This window comes from Tenrec ecaudatus, chromosome 10 (genome assembly GCF_050624435.1).
Source record: "Tenrec ecaudatus isolate mTenEca1 chromosome 10, mTenEca1.hap1, whole genome shotgun sequence".
NCBI lineage: Eukaryota > Metazoa > Chordata > Mammalia > Afrosoricida > Tenrecidae > Tenrec > Tenrec ecaudatus.
Genome location: NC_134539.1, coordinates 12,103,422 through 12,125,302, shown reverse-complemented (window position 1 = coordinate 12,125,302; position 21,881 = coordinate 12,103,422). Strand labels below are relative to the sequence as shown.

The 21,881-nt window shown below is 37.8% G+C and overlaps 1 non-coding gene across 1 annotated transcript; it reads left to right on the top strand.

Annotated features, from left to right (window-relative positions):
- Positions 1-2,719: 2,719 nt before the first annotated feature.
- Positions 2,720-2,868, top strand: LOC142460497 (small nucleolar RNA SNORA57). The gene has a single exon (XR_012786690.1). It is a non-coding gene; the product is annotated as a small nucleolar RNA SNORA57 (small nucleolar RNA).
- The last annotated feature ends 19,013 nt before the right edge of the window (positions 2,869-21,881 follow it).

The window sequence follows — 21,881 nt, the reverse complement described above, 5'->3', positions numbered from 1 at the left end:
ATGGCAGGTTGCCACCCAAAGCACTTTGCTTTCTTAAGAAAGAGAACTATTTTGTAGATCTCAGAAATAAGCACAGCACGAGAAGCAAGGTTTCTGTTCACATCTCAACCCGTTTTCATCACATTGTTGGCTCTCTCCTCACCTCTCAAAGGGAGGTGATCTTGATAAGAATGTGATGCATAATTATCCATAAAAATGTGCTCAGAAAGGAAGACTCTATTAGCAAGAGGGGGAAAGGGGGCTCGCACTACAATGTGAAGAATCTTAAATGTCTGCAAATGCTATGTGCATTGCCATGCAGAAATCTATTGGTAGCCCTGCAGGACTGAAAATCTGGGGAAAATGCCAGCTTGACTTTGATGATACTGTGGCCGTCCATCAGGAAAGCATGAAAGTGTCAGAAAGCAGAGGTCACAAGGGATTGCGATTAGAATGACAAAAAGAACAAAAGAATCAAGAAGACTGAAAATAAAGCACTTGCTTAATTTCGATCCAAACACAGCTGTATCTGTATCTATCCATATACAGGGTAGGATTATTTTAAACAATATTTGTTCAGCCCTCTAAAATGTACTTTTTTTATAGATCAAGAAGTAAATCACTTTCATTTCTAAATTTTAAAAATCCAATATTTCGCCAATGTTGTGAAGTATGATTTCAGTGTCATACATGTTAACTTTCAATTAACTTGTTCTGACTTACACTCTGTGAAGTCCTAATGGTGTAGTCTGGCTACCAACCACAGGGCAACAATTGGAACCCAGCAGCTGCTCCCTGGGGAAAGATTAGGCGATTGCCACTGTAAAGGTGCACAACTTCAGCCGCTTGCAGGGGCAGTTCTACTCTGTCCCATACAGTTGCTATCAAGTTGGGATTCACTTGATGGCAGGGTTGAGAAACTCAGAATCAGACGTCTGCTTGCGTCCTGGCTGACTAGAACTGTATCCTTAATGTTTATTTTTTGTTCTGAAGTGGATATCCTGTAGCTCCCCTAAAAAACCCGTGAGTATTGTCTGTGGGTTGTGCAGCCATTGCGATGGGTTATTGAACCAGCAGGAGAAGTAGAAGCCATAGTCGGAAGGACTGGTGTTAGAACAGGAGAAAGAAGTTTGCAGGATGCAAATGTATCTGACATCTGCCTCTAGGTATCAGCATTGCATGGATATTGATGAGGATTCTCCTGTGTTAGCCTCTAAGTTCTATGAGAGATGTGGCCATTTCTCTATGTATTTCAGTAAGATACTTCATTCTCAAGAAATGTTCCATGAATAGACATTGAATAAAGCTAAAAAAATCATTTGAGAAAACCCAAACAGGATTCTTTGTGGAGCATTGAGAATTTGCCAGACAAATAACAGGTGCGGATATAGCTAATTAGTTTCAGGTATAACTAATTACTGTGAGGATAACAATGTGGATTCTTATTTGATCATTAATCCATTCTCACAATGTAACCAATACAGTCTTCTATCCATTAATAGGTCAATTAGAGTTTCAATTCTGTTTCTAGTCTTCTGCAATTCCCCGCGGTCTGCATTATATTTCTTTGAACCACAAGGAGCCTCTGGTTTTGATCAATGTCTAATTGAATAAGTGGATCCTCTGGTGCTCTTTGCATTTCACAGCTTTCATTTTCTAGCTTATCTAAGAAGCACAAACTCAACACAGAAACTAACTTTTAATTTTTTATTTTAGTAGCTCTATAAATTACTTAAGTCCCATGCTGTACTCCCACTATCTTGAGTGATGGAAATGTTGCCTTAACCAACACAGCAGTTCAACAAAATCCTTTTCCACTCAGCACTGGATGGAGGTTTGGCTAGAAAATGTCTTAGGTCGGCATCACATGTGAGAGAAGAGTCAGGGAGGCCGGGAAAAGTAGCTGGGCTTCTAGAGTAGTGAACAGGGACAAGGAGACCCAGCATGCTATGATTTGAAGCCTCAACGGTATTGTGCCCGGGGATAAGTTGGAATTGTAGGAGAAGGCTTATTTATGGAAGGAAGGATGGGGTTAGTTAGGTGGCAAGGGAACTTCCCAGGGAATGGGCATTTTGAATAATTATCCTGTTTCCAGGGGCCTAGGAGTTGTACCTAATTATTGGATATCTTGCCTAGGCGATTACGAAGGCTGTGCGGTGGTGAGAAACTATGGAGTCAGTTCAGAGATTGGGCTTGACTCACTGATAAAGGGAAATTAACCAGCTTCTAGCCTGAGCTTCAAAACTGCATTCAGAAATCTTCTGAGAATTACTCTAAATCTGGAGGAAGTGCTTTCACAGATATGTGGGTGTGTCAGTTCTTTGATCACCTGGCCTCCACTCCTTACCCTCGGGAGCATTCTACTTTTGCTTCCTGCGTTACTGTTTGTTTGAATCTTGCTTCCACACAATGGTCTCCTGAGTGGCTCTGTAGCACCCTCAGCAAAGCTCTGTGGAACAAGCTAGAGGTCTCCATGTTTTCTGAGATGCCACAACCTAATAATGCCCATTCAGTTTCTCCAGTAACATTTTCTTGATTGCAAGGGTGTCTGCTCTACCTTAGATGCATACGTTTCTATTTTTAATTTTTTATATATTTCTTGTTTTTTAAAAGAAAGAAAGAGTACCGATACAGAATAAACCTTTCAAATTCAAATCTCTTCTGGTCACTTACCTTCATATTTGTTTGGGGGACTTGACAACATATTTTGGAGAAAAGTCAGCAAGAAGAGAGAATATACCCTCCTTTTCTTGGAGGGGGCCGGGCGTGCAGTCCCGGTCCCAGTTATGTACGGAGGCAGAGGGAGCGGACTCCGGTCCCCTTGGCGCCATGTCTTCAGTGCCAGTGGCTGCCCATCCGCTGGTTCTATCCTCAAGCGCCGGGACAAGGAAGAAGAAAAAAGAAGAAAAAAAAAGAAGAGAGAATATGGGAAGGCTGCTTGCTTAACATTTCTAGGTATAAATAATTTCACTGTAACCTATTTTAACTTTCACACCTATTATCATGCTTCATATGGGGGCTGACACAGAAACTTCCCTTTTTTCTCTTTATCTGGACAATATCAGAATGTTATCCTATACTTAGTTCTGTTTCCCACATTTGCTTTTTAGAATATTAACTTAATATTAATATTAAATATTCACTCAGAGAGAACATATATTTGTACTGCTCATAGGCTGAATATTATGGGAGAGACATGAGGCTTTCGATTTCTGCAAAGAGTTAGGGGCAGTTCTATGCTGTCTTAGAGAGTCACTATGAATCAGAATTGACTCTATTGCAGTAGTGTGTGTGAACGTAGGTTTTGGTGAAAAAAAAATTCAACCTTAGGAGAAATTTGCTTGGGAAAAATCATGTTCTTAATGAGTACAGTAAATCTCCCACTTTATGGATATTACTATTTACCCTTTTGAAGTTCCCATTTATGAAAGGTGAATATTGATTACTATCCATTATCTTTAATATGTCGAAGACTAGTCACAGCTTTTGTGTGTTTGTTTTTTAAGGCTTCGGAATACTTTGAATCGTCAGCTGACTGTCTCGATTATACTGGAAAATTCAAGTTCATGTGCAGTCTTCATTTCTCTTCCCTCTCATTCCTGTGTGTTCACTCTAACACGTCAGCTATTTTAGGCTATACTGTCATAATAAATTCCTTTTTGCAATACTATTTTACCAAGACTGCTCTCTCCTCATCTTACAATTGCCATCAAATAAAGGGAGATATATAGTAACCCTAGAAGACAAAGCACAGCTGCTCCTGTAGATTTCCAAGACTATCAATCTTCACAGGAGTAGAAATCCTCATCTGTCTCCAGTGGAGTGGCTGATGGTTTTGAACTGTTGATCTTGTGGTTAGCAGCCCAATGGGTACTCCACTATGCCACTAGCCCTCCTTACAGAGCGATTGCTGTCTCACATTTTTGCTACTTCATTTTAAATTGTAACAGATTGCTGATCATTGATGATGACTCCCAACTCTTCTTTGTGTAAGTGATAATCACTCACATAAACATTAAAAATCTGATGAGTTTCTATACATCAACAATTAATAAATGTCCAAATAAAAATAAAACAAAAATAATTTCATTTACAAGAAATTTCCTAAGAATAAAGACTATTGTCCAAATTTCATCTGTAAGATAAAAGATGTATGCACTGGCAATGTTAAAGCTTTACTAAAAAAGTTAATGGATTAGAAGAAAATTTTATTAGGTCATAATACTACCCAATGTGATCTACAAATTCAACAAAATCTCAAGGACAGTGGTGGTACCACAGCCAAAGCTCCACTTTGAAAGGTCATTGTTTCACATCCACCAGCCATATCATTAAGGGGGAAAAAACCCTAACCCATAGCAACTCTATTGGACCTAATAAAATTGACCCAGTGGGCTTCCAAGACTGTCCATCTTAATGGGAGTGGAAGGCTTCACGTTTCTCTCCTGAAGTAGCTGGTCATTTCAAATTGCTGAGCTCATGGTCAGCAGCCCAATGTTACCAGGTCTCCTTCACGAGGGAAAATACCTGACAATTTGCTACCGTGGTGATTTCAGCCTAAAAAACCACATGGGGGCAGATCTACTCTGTCCTGTACATCCAGTATTAGTGGGAGTTTGCTTGAAGACAATCAACAAACAACAATATTTCCAAAAATAAAATGTTAATTCTCCAACTTATATGAAATTGCAAGAGGCCTAGATAGTCAAAACAATACTGAAAAAAATGGAGGGTGACATCCTTTTATACCACAATGTGTTAGACATGGAGGTGCTGACTTCAAGTCGCCAGGAAAGAAGATGAGTGTATCTGTCCCTAGAATGATTAAGTCAGAGTCAACTCTATGGCATTGGGTTGGATGGATTTCAAAGTTGACTACAGATATGCTGTAACCCAAAGCATGTGCTATTGGCAAAAGGTTTATATATATATATAGATAGATAGATAGATAGATAGATATATGGAATAGATATATATATGGAATAGATTTTAGAGTCCAGAAAATATACCTGTATATGTATGGTCAATGGCTTTCTGGCATACCATTCGATGGGAAAAGAAATACATTGCATGTTTTTTTTTCACATGAAAAAGAATAAAATTAGACTGCTAGCTCACACTGTAACAAAAAATGAACTCAAAGGGGATTAATAAAACCATGAAACCCTTAGAAGGAAAAATAATTTTTGTGAGCCTGAATTTAAAGTGGCTGTTTAGATATGAAATCAGAAGCATTGCTATGTTTGTGTGCTGTTGGCGTGATTAGACCTCATAGAGATCCTCTATGATGTAGAATTATCCCAGGTACCAGATCTTTTCTTCAGTTGATTAGCTGGTCCTAATCATCCACTGTATTGTCAACAGCAAGCTGTTAAATATTACAGCCAAAGGTCTTCTAGATAAAAAACACTTCAAAATTAAAATGAAATGTTTTAAACTTAAATATTTATTAAACTTAACTTGACAAAACTTAAATAAGTGTTTTAAATCGGGAATTTTTAAAGGATTTTATAAAGAAAGTTAGATGATAACTTCCCTAATAGGATAAAAAAAATATGTATCTGCAGATCTTGTGCCTGATGAAAATCAGATATCTAGACCAGCACATAAAGGAGGTCTTACAAGGTCACAACAAAAGAATAATCAAGTAAATTTAAAATGGATAAAGAAATTGAATTGACATTTCTCTAACCAAAAAAGATACATATTGCCAACATGTACATTAATATATGCTCAATATTATCCGTCAATATGAAAATATAAGTTAAAACCACAATAAGATACATCTGTAGACAACTGGACATCCCTTGCAGAGGGGTAGAGGGGAGGAGATGAGTCACTCAGGGTTCAGTGCAGCAATAATGAAACTCACAACCTTTCTCTAGTTCTTAAATGCTTCCTCCCCTCCCCCTCCCCCCAACTCTCATGATCCCAGTTCTACCTTGCAAACCTGGTTAGACCAGAGGATGCGCAGTGGTACAGTTGGGATCTGGAAACACAGGGAATCTAGGACAGATGAAACCCTCAGGACCAACAGTGAGAGTGGCGATACCGGGAGGAAAGGGGGTGTAGAAAGGGGAAACGAATCTCGGGGATCTACATATAACCTCCTCTTTGGGGGATGGGCAACCGGAAAGTGGGTGAAGGGAGACGCCGGGCAGTGTAAGATAAGATCTAATAACAATTTATTAATTATTAAGGGTTCATGAGGGAGGGGCCAGCGAGGAGGGAGGGGGAGGAAAAAAGGAAAATGAGCTGATTAAAGGAACCCAAGTGGAAGGCGAATTTTGAGAATGATGAGGGCAATGAATGTATGTGTAAGGGTGCTTTACTCAATTGCTGTCTCAAGTTACACCTTTGCTCTCCTTCACTTTGCTCTTCTCCACTGATGCCTCTTCTTCCTTGAGGGCCTTGCGAGTCTCCCTTTCTGCTTCAGAGACGCTACATTCTTCTAGCCAGGGGAGTGACAAACTGACCAGTGCCGGATTTCTAGCTTTCTACACCTGATTTTCATGGACCCACCCAATAATTTGTGGAAGCGATAGATGAAAGGGGTAGAAGAACCATTAAAAAAAGTCACTTCACTACAAGTATGTAGATACAATGGGCTTATTTAGCCATAAATGGGATTCCAAAAAACTTTATGCAACATGAGAAAACTAGACAGAGTTTCAGCATGCCATATATAGTGAAATTGTACTTATATGAGATAATTATATGAATATATACATAGAGACAGTCACAATCAGTGGCTCACTAAGAAGGGGGTATCTTTTTGGGTTGATGCAAATGGCTGGGCACAAGAGAGGGATGATGGTTGGAGAACATTGTGAATGCAACAAACACCAAGGAATCATTCCCTGCAAACTAGTTAATTTTGTGTTACATAAATTTTATCTCCATTAATATAGTTTTAGAAAAATGGAAGAAATAGTCCTTAAGATAATCACTGCCATGATCACATAAATTTCATTTTTATTCAGAAGAATGCTAATTAGAAAAGGCAGACATAAGGAATTAAGTTGGGGACATTTGAAGATGCATTTCCCATTATATAAATCCCCAAGGGCTCTCCAGATTTTGTATATATTCAGTGTTAATATAACTCTAGATAGTATCACTCCTACACCTAACAAGTTTCCCTTTCCCTCCTTAGCAGCTTTCAGGTTCAATTTGGGTCTTTCAAGTAGAAAAGGAGAAGTCAGAAATGTAGGTGATAAAAAGAGCAAAACTAGAACACTTATAAAAGTGAAAATGTATTTTCATAAACTTGAAGACATCCGTATAGCAAACATTTAAAAGAACTGAGGAATATGTGAAGCACTCACATAGACAAACAGTTGCCATGATTTTTCAAATGTTTTGCACAATCATATGTAAAGAGAGAAAAACAAATTTCAAAATGGTCAGAATATTGTAAAGGCAGCAGTGAGGAAGAAATGATTTAAAAAAATTATACAAGGAAATAAAATTTAAAAGATGCCCTCCCCATTATAAACTAAATATGTTTTAAATGTGTCTACTTGTATGTATCTTACAAGCAATTGATTAGTTAGGAGGGTAATTTGGCAATGTGGTCAAAACTAAGTTGTATGTAGCCAAGGCTGAACAATTTCAGGAAGTGAAAATTACAAAATCACTATTTTGACCAGTTTGTGAAGATTAATTCAGTTATTTTGAAAGAGTAAATATGTGAACAATCTAAATGTCCATTGCTAAGGATAAGATACTGTTCAATCCTTACCAAATGGGCACTTAGTAATACTTCTTTTGATTACTAAATAACTGGATTATACAAAAGGAATCAACACAATGCTAGTGAGTGAGCCGCTCGGGATTGGGGGTGGGAGGATGGAATTGAGATTTTCTGCTTTTGGTAAAGATTTGTTTCCTGAGAAGCTCACAGGGGCATTCTGCTCTATCCTACAGGCTCACTATGAGTTGGTATCAATTTGGAGGGACTGAGGTCTTTGTTTGGAAGAACCATTTACATAACAACTCTCAAAACAATGCTTTAGCATTTAACTTTCATGAGTTTAATTATGACAAGATGTGGTAAGCAAGTATCACTCTCCACTTGAGACAGTGTTAGATAAACACCTCCCTTTACAATCACTATGAGTTGTCATCAACTACAGCAGTGAGTTCTTTGAGATGAATGAATGATTATGTTCATCTTCTATTTTGTGCAATGAATTACCCCACATACACAGTGTTTTCAGTTAATGTATGTATGTTGTTTTTAGATGAAATTTGGTAGGTTCTTGTGTTAATCTGGGTTGACTAGAGAAGCAAATCCAGAGACATTCATATGAGTGTAAGAGTTTTATATCAAAGAATAATTGTATATTAAGAAAACATCCCAACCCAGTCCAGATCAAGTCCATAAGTCCAATATTAGCCCATATGTCTGATACCAACCTATAAATTCCTCTTCAGAATCATACAACACATGCAATGATGCCAAATGCAGAAAGGTCACATGTCAAAGTAGAAAGTCTTGCAGATCCAGTGGCGGTAGAAGCATCTCAGTGCTTGTGTGGGTATTCATGTGGCTCCTCCAGCTCCAGGGCTCTTGCTGCAGCAGCATAACACCATCAGGATTGTTGTCAACAATACCTCACAGGGAGTGTGCCTGTGTCCCACCTCCAGCGAGCTATCTATCTCCTTAGCATCTCCAAATGAGGCCATCAAGCTACAACCTGATTGACAGGTTAAATTCCATTCCTTCAATCTTAAATCTCAAATGACAACAGATTATGCAACGACTACTATTCTGACCCTTAGCGACCCTATCTATGCACAAAAGAACAAAACACTGCATAGAGCAACACCATAGTGACAGTTGTTCCCATGAGTGAAACGGTTCTTGTAGCCACCGTGTCGATGAGTCTCATTGAGGACCTTCACCTTTATCTCTGCCCCTCCACTTTACCAAGCTGGGTATCCGTTTCCAGGGGCGGGTCGCTCCTGCCAGTAGGTCCAAAGTATGTAAGATGAAGTATTCCCCTTCCTTGCCTCTAAGAAGGCTCTGGCTGGACTTCTTCCAAGACAGCGGTTTTCTTTTTAGCACTCTGCATATTCTTATCCAGCACCACAGTTCAAAGGCATCGAGTCTGCCATCAGTCTTCCTTATTCAGTGTCCACCTTTCACACGCAGCGGAGGCACTGGAAAATATCAGCACGGGGCAGCCGCACGTTAGTCCTCAGAGTAACATCCTTGTTTTACAATTCTCTAAAGAGGCCTTGGGCAGCAGATTTTCCCAGTGCAACGTTTCTTTAACTATCCTGACTGCTGCTTCCATGAGAATTAATGGTGGACACAAGCAAGACAAAATCCTTGACAACTCCATCTTTTCCCCACTCAGCACGATAGTACCTATGAGTCTGGTTGTGAGGATTTGGCCACCTTTACATTGAGTTGTCATCCACACTGAAGGCTGCAATCCTTGATCTTCAGCAGCCAGTGCTTCAAGTCCTCCTCACTTCCAGCAAGCAAGGTGGTGTCATCTGCGTATCACAGGTTGTTAATAAATCTTCCTCCAATTTGATGCGGAATTATTCTTTATAGAAGCCAGTTGCTCTGTGTATTTGCTCAGCATGCAGTTTTAAAACATATGGTGGGAGGATCCACATCTGTCCTGCTTTTAAGCCATGCCGTATTACATATATGTATGGATGGATTTTTTCAAAACTGTGTATTTAATTTTTTTATCAAAAAGAACTTATTGTCTTCAAAGTACTCTCCATTACACTAATACATTTGCTAAAGCTGTGATTCTATTCTTGGAAACAGTTTTCAGATTCCTCTGTTTGGATGGCTGATAGCACCACCTCATTTTTTCCTTCACCTCTTCTACATCATTGTCAAATTGTTGTAGTTTCAGATACGTCTTTATTCATGAAAACTGCCGGAGTCCAGCTCCGGGAGGGTTGAACTGGCTACCTGAAGGAGGTGTGGAGTCGGTGAACACAGCAGAGACAGACAAGAGAGGTGTTCTGGCGGAAGCCATCTCCGCTGAGTTCTTCCAAACAGCTTTATTTATACCATAAAAAGTTTTGCAGGCCACTACAGAAAAGCAATGCCTTATGATGAACTCCAAAGTCACCCTTATTATTTCCACTAAAACCTGACAAAAGACCATTAAAAGGTCTGTACTTTTTTTTCTATCACTTCCTGTCCTCTTCCTGGTTTTATCTTTTTGTACTGTTTGTCTTATAAGTTACATGCTATTCTTGATTGAGGTGCTCAGAAAATTTGGTTAGACTCATATCCTACTCACTGTCCTATTTTTTTTAAACATTTTATTAGGGGCTCATACAACTCTTATCACAATCCATACATATACATACATCAATTGTATAAAGCACATCCATACATTCCCTGCCCCAATCATTCTCAAATCATTTGCTCTCCACTTAAGTCCTTTGCATCATGTCCTCTTTTTTTTTTCCCTCCCAATGTTTCTTTCCTGGTTGACTAATTTAACACAATGAAACTGCCACATGTGTTACTTCAAAGCCTACCATATTCTGAAAATATCTACAAGCAGAATTAAATGCTTCTCAAATATTTTCCTATATAACCTCTCTTATGGTAATTGTTCCATAGTCTACCTATGTCTCTTTTATTTTTTGTACTCCTGAGGTACCATGAGGCTAAAACTGTCTGATTCTTTGCCAAAGACTTAATGTTTCCCCTTTTACGTGTTTTCTATTAATGTTAACCATTCTCTCTCCTTCTATGTAAGCTTCTGTCCAAAGTAAAGGGGGGGTCAGTTGGGGGAGGCAGCCTATAAGGGCCTCTATATTGGGGAGGCCAAAAGGGTCTCCCACTACCTAATCCAAGTTTTAACATTACTGTGATTCAAGCATTGTGTTTTTTTTTGTTTTTTCAAAATTGTTTTGCCATAGCATAATTTTCACATATAAACTTGGTTGCACCTTGCCGCTCTCTATTGAATTAATTTTAAAATTATTTGTGTGTGTGCTGCAAAAGCAAATTCCCAAAGCCACCCGGTCTCCCATATTAGTGAAGGGAGTGGTTTTATTCATAAAGAAGCATTTCAGTCTCAACCTTGAGCTCAACATACTGTAACCAATCTTCAGCATTACTAAGACAGGAAACTGCTGCGTTTCAGCTCATGTAAGTATATTAAATTTTATTTGTGACATAACTCACAGAATTGAAATCTGTCTAGGTCTGCAATCACACGTGGAAATCGCCATCAACATTAATGACATATGATGAGATCGCATATATTGTCCAACATCAGCAGCTAATAAATTATGAGAATTCAACAGTGTTCACTTTCAGAAGCTTTGTAAAATTGTTAATTGAGCTTTTGTTGCCCCCACCTATTTTATTAGTCTGATACCAAAAATACTTAATCAGTTTTAACATATCTTAGCAGGTTCTGCTTCAGTTTGTGCTGAATTTATATTTTTACAACTATTTTAATAGTTTCTTACCTGAAATTGTTTTACAGACAAACTCTTATGGCTAGGTCTCTAATTCTTCAAATTGGATAAACTTGGCATTTCCTAATACTTATCAATTCATCAAAACCCAAGACATTAAAGACAATTTTCTCACTTTTTAACTGACTTTTCATAGTGTATTAAATGATCTCAATTTTCTAAGCAAGGACTTTTTACCTGATAGAACCAGTAAAAGCATTACACCATTCTTTCTGGCTGAAATAAAACATTTTTCCATTAACTCCCCTTCATTAAATGTTTTCCTTTCTAGCTAATAACCGAGTTAGATAAAAACCTCACTTTCACTGCAGCTTCACGTTTACTTTTTAGTTTTAATAAGGTAATAGCCAATGAGGCTTCTGTGTGGGCACAGCCTTCTCCTAAGGGTGCTGGGAATTCTGGTATTTCCTCCTTGGAGATGGTAGACTCTCTGCTCACACCCTGGGAGACATAGCAACTGAAAAGACACATGGCCCCACTCTGATGCAGACCTGGGTTGTGGAGAAGCCATGCAGAGACCCCTTCCAGCACTGAGATGTTTCCAATGTCACTGGATCCAAAGACTTCCTACCCACTGGCCTGTGATCTTCTATATCTGGCATCATTGCATTTGTTTCGTGAGTCTGAAGAGGACTTTACAGATTGGTATCAGATATATGGGCTAAGATCAGACTTATGGACTGGATCTGGACTAGGCTGGGATATTTTCTCAGTGTTCAGCTGCTCTTGTATATAAATCTTTATCTTATACACATATATATGTCCATGGATTGGTTTCTGTAGTCTGCCCAGACTAACATATTGCCAGATTTTGGCTCATGTCCAACAAAGAACCCAATGTCATTTTGTGAAGGGTCAGGGAGTTCTGGTTGTAGATGTGTGTTTGGCATCAGTCAGTCTCACAGTGAGCGAGAGTCCATGAAACAAAATACACATCCTAGAGTTATTTGCTCCGTCTCATGTGTGTTGTGGGAACAGGTATACCGTTGGCCTCGGAACAATATGGTTGGAGCCGCACAAGTACTTTATTCAAGAATTTAAAACAGCAAAATGCCTGGCATGACACTAATCCTCTCTGCATTTGAAGTTCAGCTCTGTAGTGAATGCTTATGACAGTGAAAAGTAGATTCCTGTGTGGGTCACACTGCAATTGGTGCAATAGAGTGAACCTTGAATAACATTATGAGACCCACAAGAAGTGCCACTGGTGATCTTGAAAATGCTCCCCAGAAAGAGAAAAGAAACGACATTATCAGAAATAATTGGCTTGCTTGATATATAATATAGATTGAGAGATGCAGCTCCGATTGCACACATTTGAAGATAGATGAATGAAGTGTAAGATGTATTGTAAAGAAGAAAACGAGATAGGTTATGAATCAGGTGCTGCATCACAGTGAGTAAAACCCAAACCCAACCCACGGACATCTGTCAATTCTGATTCCCAGCAACCAAAGAGAGGGCTCAGGAGGCTACAAATCTGAATGCGAGCAGCGAGCTTCATCTTTGTCCCAAGGAGGGTGGGTTGGGTTTGAAATACCTACTTTGAAGTTACCAGTGCAGGGTTTACTGGACAACACTAAAGGGCCTCTTTGCAGCCGTGCTAGCAGATGCAAAATTCTAACATATTTTGCGAAATACCTTTTTGTCTTATATTGAAAATGCAGCTTTTACAAGGTTGCTTTTTATAATGCATAGAACAAACAAACCAGGTGCTAATTGACAGTTTGCATCACTGGCGAGGCTTTGGGTAAACAGTAGGCTACTCGCTAAAATTTGGGGAGTCAAAAGTTATATGTGTGTTTTTCTATCGTGTGGGGGGTCTTTGTTCCTCAAGAGTGAATGGTGCCTAAACACTGAGAGGATTCGTGGTTCTTTTCTTGAGAGCACAGCCAGGGCTGTGATAAAGAAGACCAAGAGAAACTCCTTGAAATTCTCCCTTTCGCCACCTTAGTGAAACAATAGAATGGCTTATATCTTGAAGAATTACAGAGATGTAGGAGATTCTTATCATACACCCACTAAAAGAAGGGTTGACTAGTGCAACAGTCAGCGAGATAATAATAATACATTATTGGCCCCGATGCCAGTCTTATTTATGCTTCCAGATAAAATATCTTTATTGTAACCAATCCTTTCAGCCTCTGGTATCTCTTATGACGCCATAGTGTGTTCTGTTTCTCTTCTTATAGGAAAGATAATCAGAAGCCATATGTCTTTACATGAGAGGGCAATAGACTGTCCCTTTGCCTTAAATGGGGGTTAAACCAATCTATTTGTTTTTATAATTTAGAAAGTTCTTGATAATCTTGTTAATTTGGAGTGACTGCAAGTCCATGCAGATTCATCGAGACCCCATGAGATAGAAAAAAACAAGAGCAAAAAAACTTCACTCTATGGTTTTCTTGGGCGAAATTTTACAGAATCTAAATGCTAAGTTGATCTCCTGCATAGCTGCTAGGTGAGCTCGAACTCCCAATCTTTCGCACCAGTAGAGCTTAACTGTTAAGCCAAGATTAAGTGTAGAGTAAATAGTATATATGAAAATAAAACTAGCAGAAGTAATAGAAACTATAGCAAAACGATAGCAATTATGTAAGTATGATGAGTCACTTGAATAGGAGGCAAAGCCCTTAAGAAATAGCCGAGTTTGCCTCAGATGCTTCCCAAAGTGGGCACGGAAAAAGGAAGACAATGTAAAAATGTGTGTTTTGTATAAATTTTTTATTTTAAAAGTGGCTTTAGTCAGTATTTGAAAATGTGATATACTCGTATAACTCTTGGATTATCTTTCCGATGGCCACGGAAACATAAAGAGTTCCGCTGCTTCTTAGCTCTGGAGGGCTTCTATTCCCACCTAGATTTTCATGGCTATAGATTCACCTTATTATTATTTCAGGGCTAAGCAATCAACAAAAACACCATCAAATCAAATACTAATGTCCTGTGCTCTTTTTTGCCTTTGTTGCTGTACATGTCTAATCCTCCACAAGAAAGAAGTAGCAAGGAGAGAAGGCAGGACACAATGATCCCTTGTGTGGTCATGCCATGTCAATCCAAATGGTACCCTGATTCCTCAGTGCAGATAGGCAGCATTATGGGCGCATGCCCGGGAAGAGCCTTGGTTGGCTGGAGTAAACCAAAGAGGGGACTCACAATACTAAGTGGTAGAATGAGTGCTTCATTCCTAAAACTTTCTTGAACACACTTGATATGAAACAAGCAGACAGACAAACCAAACATGAAGTGCTTGGTTGTCAGAGCCACTAGCACATAGACACTATCTGTAGAAAGTGGGAGTGTGGCATTTTATATATAACCTGTACAGCAGACAATAGGAAATGATCAGTCATTTGTAGAGAACACTGCATGTTTGTAGAGTACAATTAGATCTAAGATCACGGGTAGGAGTCGTTGAAAGGTATGGCAAACATATGTCTACTCCCTGTGCTAGAAGCCTCGACAGTGACTTGATATGGACTAGAGATAAGGGCTTTCTTCCAAAGGATCCATAAACAATGATTTTATTAAGTACTCATGAGTCACACTATTGTGGTTTTTCAACTTCACAAATATGCTTCATAGAAGAAGTCAGATGCTAGTTTGTTGAAAAACCATTCTTCATTAGCTAATTAACTGTGAATTGACAGCTTTCACATTCATGGTTATATTTGTAATTTATTGACTTGCCAGCAATTCCATCTAATAGATAATCACTTCAAGAAGCAAAACCTCAATTTGATGATATTTCCAAGTCCCAAGAGAGCTGCCACCATAATATACTTTATTTTGGTAAGCTCCGTTGCCAAACCAATTATTCAGGGTTTTACTCGCAGTCCAATCTGATAAGTGTTCGTGAGCTAGACCAGCTCTGAGTGCCTTCCACCCCTCTCTAAAGTCCTGCCCATTTTGGTCTTGAAATCCCATTACTCGAGTAACCTTATTAATGAAGTCGGAAGTTGATCCAAGGCAGTTTGTGCTTTAGTTTAGAAGTTCTAGCCAAAGAGTTTGGTCGGACATTTAAAATGTCCTTTGCCATCTGAGCACAGCTATCCTGTAAAGACTGTGGCAGATTAAATAATATTAACTAGACATATACTAGACATTAAATAATATTAACTAGACATTTACTTCCCAAGAAAGAAGGGTGTATGCAGCTAAAATGCAGTGAAAAAATATCCTCTAAGGTACATTTTTAAGATCAATTTAAATCGTTTTATACACTTCTTTTGGTGATATTTTCAAATACAGTGGCAAACCTGTTTATTTCACATTGTTCTGTAATCATTAGGATCACTGCATTCTTGCTAAGAGTATCTGGGTGATGTTAACATGATTTCTGTCTAATCAGTCTAATACAAATATGTCATCATGATCTTGGAAGGTGTGACATAAAATAGATGCAAATATTTGGGTCAAGTGCTTTAAAATGTGAATTCATGTGATCATACCTTCGCAAAATAGTTCAAGACCTTACCAGTAAGATTCAAAGGTAAAAGCCACAGGGAAAATTGTGATGTGTCATCAACATTTACTGCCTAATCTTTTGCAATTAAAAGACAGAGCTCCACAGCTCAGTCAATGCATCAGATAGTTCTACCACCATTTCCGATCAATTTCCTTATAAAAGTACACGTCATTTTAATTGGATCAGGGGTTGATTCTGCAATGAAGCAGCACACATACCGATTGGTATTACTGTCTGTTGTCCTCAGTGCTGTAACATTTGCAATATAGGAACTTTAAAACAATTTATGCAAATCCCCTATTGGAGCAGGGACATATGGAAGTGGCTGTACAAGCACTTTGGTGTATTGACATTTCCTGACATAGCTTTCCACAAAATGGAATGTTTTATGAACTAACATCCCTGCAAAATAGCAAGGCTGTTAATGTTCTTTGGGGAATGCAGTTAAAAAGACTATTCTTTTTTTTAACATCTGTGAAAGGAAAAATATCTTTATTAATTTAAACACATTTATAAGGATACATCTATCATCCCCGTATTAATACCAGGATGGACCCAAGACTCTATAAACAGTTTTTTAAACAAAAATCCTTTCAATTGTTTGGTATGGATTATATTCAAGAAAAAGGCTTTTATTTAAAAAAACTATTCTAAAACTCTTTCATTAGAAAAATAGGAAAAAAATTATCTGAAAGCAGCTGGTTGTCTAAAAACAACATATGGATTCTTAATTATTTTACCTGAATCAATTATTTCTAGAATTAAGAGTTCCATATGAACCATACATTGTGTTTTATTTTACAGTGAAACTATTTCAGCAGATAATCGTTTGCTATCTGGCCATCGTTAGAACACTATTTCATATCCACAGTCTCAGGAGAGACAAGGATGCAACTATGATTCCCTGTTTTTAAATTTGTGAGTCCATGATTGAAATAAAAAGAGTTATTGGATCTCAATATAGCAAGCAAGGAAGTAGGTACCTGACAGGAAAATATTTCAATGTCCATTCACAGTTGAGCTGCTGTACTAAGTGGCTTTGGACAACGCTCCAGTGACAACCAGAATAGCATGAGACAGCAGGTGTAATGCTGTGACTTATTAGACTGGGACTTTGTTAGTTCAATAAGTCTCTGAGATAGAGTTCAGGCTCTAGAGAATCCCAGGACTGGTTCTTATCAGTGGCCTCGGTAAAAACATTGCAAACTTGCCCCTTTCCAAAAGGATCCCTAAGGGGATCGTGGTTTTTCATTGGGGTTGGGTCGACAAAGTCAGCAGTTCGTAACTACTAGCCACTCCGTGGGAGAATTGGAGAGGGGTTTCCTATTCCCATAAAGCTACAGTCTCAGAAACGCATAGGGGCATTTCTACCTGCCTTACCAACTCACTATGGATAGGCATCAACTAGATGGCAAGGAGTTTGATTATTTTTGGTTTGGTTCTTTGTGGTCTGACCCCACCACACTGAGGTGAAACACTAAGGGTGTGCAGCAGAACAGCAAGGGGAACGGAATAATGAAGTTCAGGGAGTACAGAAAATAGACTGTGAGGCCTGGAAGTGGCACCCCAGCGAACTCAAGCAGAAAACACTCGGAAAGGTCAACAAACAGACCTTGAAATATTTATAGGATTTTTCTTTTTCTGGTTGTTTTTTGTTGTTGCTATTGTTTTGTTTTCTTTTGTTGCTTTGTTTTGCTCTGTCTTGTTTTTCTTCATAATATTATCTCCACATGTCTACCTAGATAAGATGGGCAGGATAAACAATCCAGAGGAGAAAACAACTGACTGACAGTTTCAGGGGGACATGGAAGACATAGGAGAGGATGGGGGAAAGGAAGTGGATGTTAACAAACCCAGGGACAAGTGAACAACAAGTGATCCAAAACTGATGGCAAGGAGGGTTTAGGAGACCTGGTATGGATTGATCAAGGCCAATGTAACCGAGAGGAATTACTGAAACCCAAATGAAGGCTGAGCATGATAGTGGGACAAGTGAAAATAAAACAAATAGAGGAAAGAACTAGGAGCCAAAGCACATTTGTAGAGGTCTAAATACAGACATGTACATATGTAAATACATTTATATATGACGATGAGGAAATATATCTATGTACATATATTTATAGGTTTACTATTAATGTAGCAGATGGACATTTGGCCTCTACTCAAGTACTCCCTCAATGCAAGAACACTTTGTTTTAATAACCCAGCATTCTGTGATGCTCCCCTTCCCAACACGATTGCTGAAGACAAAGTGGGTGTATAAGCAAATGTAGTGAAGAAAGCTGATGGTGCCTGGCTATAAAAATATATAGTGTCTGGGGTTTTAAAGGTTTAAAGATAAAAAAGAAGCCATCTAGCTGAGATGCAACAAAGCCCATATGGAAGAAGCACAGCAACATGTGTGATTATGAGGTGTTGAAAAATTATTTTCATACATTTTTCAGTTTAATTCCTGTTAAAATTCAATTTTGGTTATTTTATGCCCATTTCAGTCCATGTTACTTATACAGTTATATGAAGCTTATATAGTTATATAAATTAAAAAGGCTGCATCAGCATTGGAGAAAGACTCATTCAAAATTTTTCAAATGCAAATGATACAATCTTGCTTTGCTGAAAGCAAAAATTATTTAATGCAATTAATGATGATGATCAAAGATCACTCCCTTCAGTATGTATAGCATTTTATTGTTAAAAAATATATCCTCACAACTGTGGGTGGGGGAAGAACTGCATCAAAATAAGCATCATGATAAACGGAAAAAGATCAAAGTTGTTAAGGATGTCATTTCACTTAAATTCACATTCAACACTTATGAAAGCAGTAGTAAGGAAATCAAGCAATATATTCCATTGGAAAGATCTGAGAAAAATCTCTTTAAAGTTTAAATAGCAAAAAAATCATTTTGAGGACTAAGAAATGCCTGATCCAAGCCATGATATTTTCAATGATCTCATATCCATGTCAATGCTGGACAACGAATAAGGAAAACCACAAAATAATTGAAGAATTTGGATTATGGTGTCAGAAAAATGATGAATACACCATGGATTTCCAGATGAACAAATGAGCTTGAAGTCTTGAAGGAATCATTGCCAGAAAGTTCGAGGCATGATAGGAATGCAAGACTTATCACATCGCTTTGGTAACAATCCCTGGAGAAAGACCTCATGCTTGCTAAAGTAGAAAGCAAGTGAGAAACTGAAAGACCCACAGTGAGAGGGATTAACACAAAAGCTTCAAAAATAGGCTCACGCACAGTAATGATTGTGAGGATGGTACAAGACAAGGCATTATTTTGCTCTGTTATAATATGGCTGTAATGAGTTGAAATTTACTTAATAGCACTGAACTAAAAGCACAGTTTAATGAAATTCAAAATTATCTTCTAATTAGGCAAGGGGCTTGCTATCTTTAACTAGGCTTAAATAATTTTGCTTTATTTGTAACTCTGTTGGCCATCAGTTGAATGAGGAATTACACTTGAATTATTCATTCACCTTCATGGTTCTAGGCTTCAAACTTCTGTAGCATTCTTAATAGATAGTGAGTTGTCTAGATTTAAGGAACAATTTTATGGCAAATTCTGCCATCTGATTTTGCAGTGGGATTGACTTTTTTTACTTAATTGAAATGTTTATTTCATTTCTATGTATAAACAAGCTTGTTTTTCATTGTATAAAATTCTAGAATTTTGAGTTTTCAATGTTTATTTAAATGCTACTTAATTCAAATTTTCCAATACTACATATTTACTGCTTATGTCCCTTATCATTTAACTTGAATTTATTTATATATCATCTTCTTTGAAAGTTTATAAGCATTCAAGTATAGACTGCATGCCTGTTTTACATGTGTGTTACCCTCAATACTGTTTTATAGAACTTTGAACATGAGAGAGAAGAAAGGAAGAAAACTGGGGTTTGGGGTTGTTATTTTTTTATAACACATTTGCCAGTCCATGAAATTCTCTCTAAAGTTGCACAATTATAATTCTGAAGAGTACTGAAAACAAATATCTAACCTCAGAGGAGATTCATAGTTATCATCTGTGATAGGTGTATTGTGTCAACTAGGCGTCTGTGGGAACATGTGGGTGGAGCTTCATCAGGTCACAGCTTGATTGGAGGGCAACCAAATAAATATCTTTCTGAGGTCAGTCTTCCATTTCTCTTTCTCCCTGATGATCGGACCAGCTAGCTGCTGCCCAAGGTAGTCCTTTGCCTCAACCATGTGCTATACTATCTGTGGGCTGAGCCAACCTGTGGATCACCTTGCCATGAATTGCTAGAGCTTCTGGCTCCATTAGGACTTGCTTCTCTATTCTCTGCACTACAGGCCTCTGCTATGCCTCATCTTGTGATATTACCACACCACCCTGCCGTTTCTGCTGCCTGCATGCTGACTCTACTATCTTACCTGAAGGCAGATTTCCCAGTGTGCTTCCCTTACTTAGACCAGCAGCCAGTGTGAATTGAAGGACCTTCAATATGTTAACAGTTCCATGAAACTAGGTTGAAATGATCCCTCTGTTGTCATTAGCTATGTGGACTAATTAGCTATCATATTCTCTCTCTCTCTCTCTCTCTCTCTCTCTCTCTCTATATATATATATATATATATATATATATATATATATATATATATATATATATATATATATATATATATATATATATATATATATATATAGTGTCTGGTTTTGTTTCTCTAGAGAACCCTGCCTAACACATCATCATTGTGCATGAGTTTGTTAGTTGCCTTCCAGTTGGTTCCAACTCATAGTGCCCATTTGTATAACAGCACTAATCACATCCTCAACATTGTTCTTATGTTTGAGCCCATTGTTGTAGCCACTGTGTCAATCCATTTTTCTGAGGGACCTCTTTTTTCACTGGCCTCATGGTTCATCGAGCATTATATCCTTCTGCAGGAACTGGTATTTTCCCATAATATGCACAAAATAGGTGAAATGGAGACTGGCAAATGTTACCTTTAAGCAGCATTCTGACTCTTCCAAGACTGATCGGTCTGTTCTGTGAGCTGTCCATGGTGCTTTCAATATTCTTCACCAGCACCACAGTGCAAATGTATTGCTGTTTCTTCCTTATTCGTTGTCTGTCTCTCACATCTATGTGAGAAGATTGAAAATACCATGGTTTTGGACAAGTGTACCTTAGTTCAAAGTAACATTTATTTTACAGAGTTATCTTAGTAAATATTTCCAATATTTACTTTTCTTTAAAAATACCATGATATATTTTAGTAAAATTTACATTTCATGGTATATTTGTCCTACATTGCAGAGATAGTTATTGGGAAAAATAATGTCAGAATATAACTCATTTAAAAATAATAATAATGGTTGTTTTAATGTGCAAAAATATGTGAAAATAAGTCCATTATGTTAAAAACAAGTGGTAATATTTATAAGAGTAGATTAGTTTAGAATCAATTTTACTTTTCCTTAATATGTTATGGATTCACTAATAATATAGAAATCTTTAGTCTTCTACTGATTTTCATTTTAGGCTGGAAAGAAAGTGCTTATTTTTCTATGTTTTAGCAGATGATGCTGGTTATTTTATCCTTATCTCTTCAGCTAAAATTGTCAATCCTCTGTGATATCATGAATACTTTTATTCCAGGCTATTTTTAAAACTCCTCCCAGTATGTTAAAAAAAAGAATTTATGAATACAGACAAGGTTCTGGAAAATTCTATTTAGAGAGAAGAGAGCACCTGTTTCTTCTCTCCTTTTTTTTGTAGTCACGGTAACAAAAGGATGGTTAAAAGAGATGTAGATGTTATTCTGAGAAGAGTATCAAATAGTGGTGATTTTCAAAAAAGGAATTGTTTGTGCACATGATAGGATTGAGGTCTAGAAGAATGGATAACAGCCAAGCTGTGTTTCATAATTTTTCATCCCTTACCAAAAAATAAAAAAGTA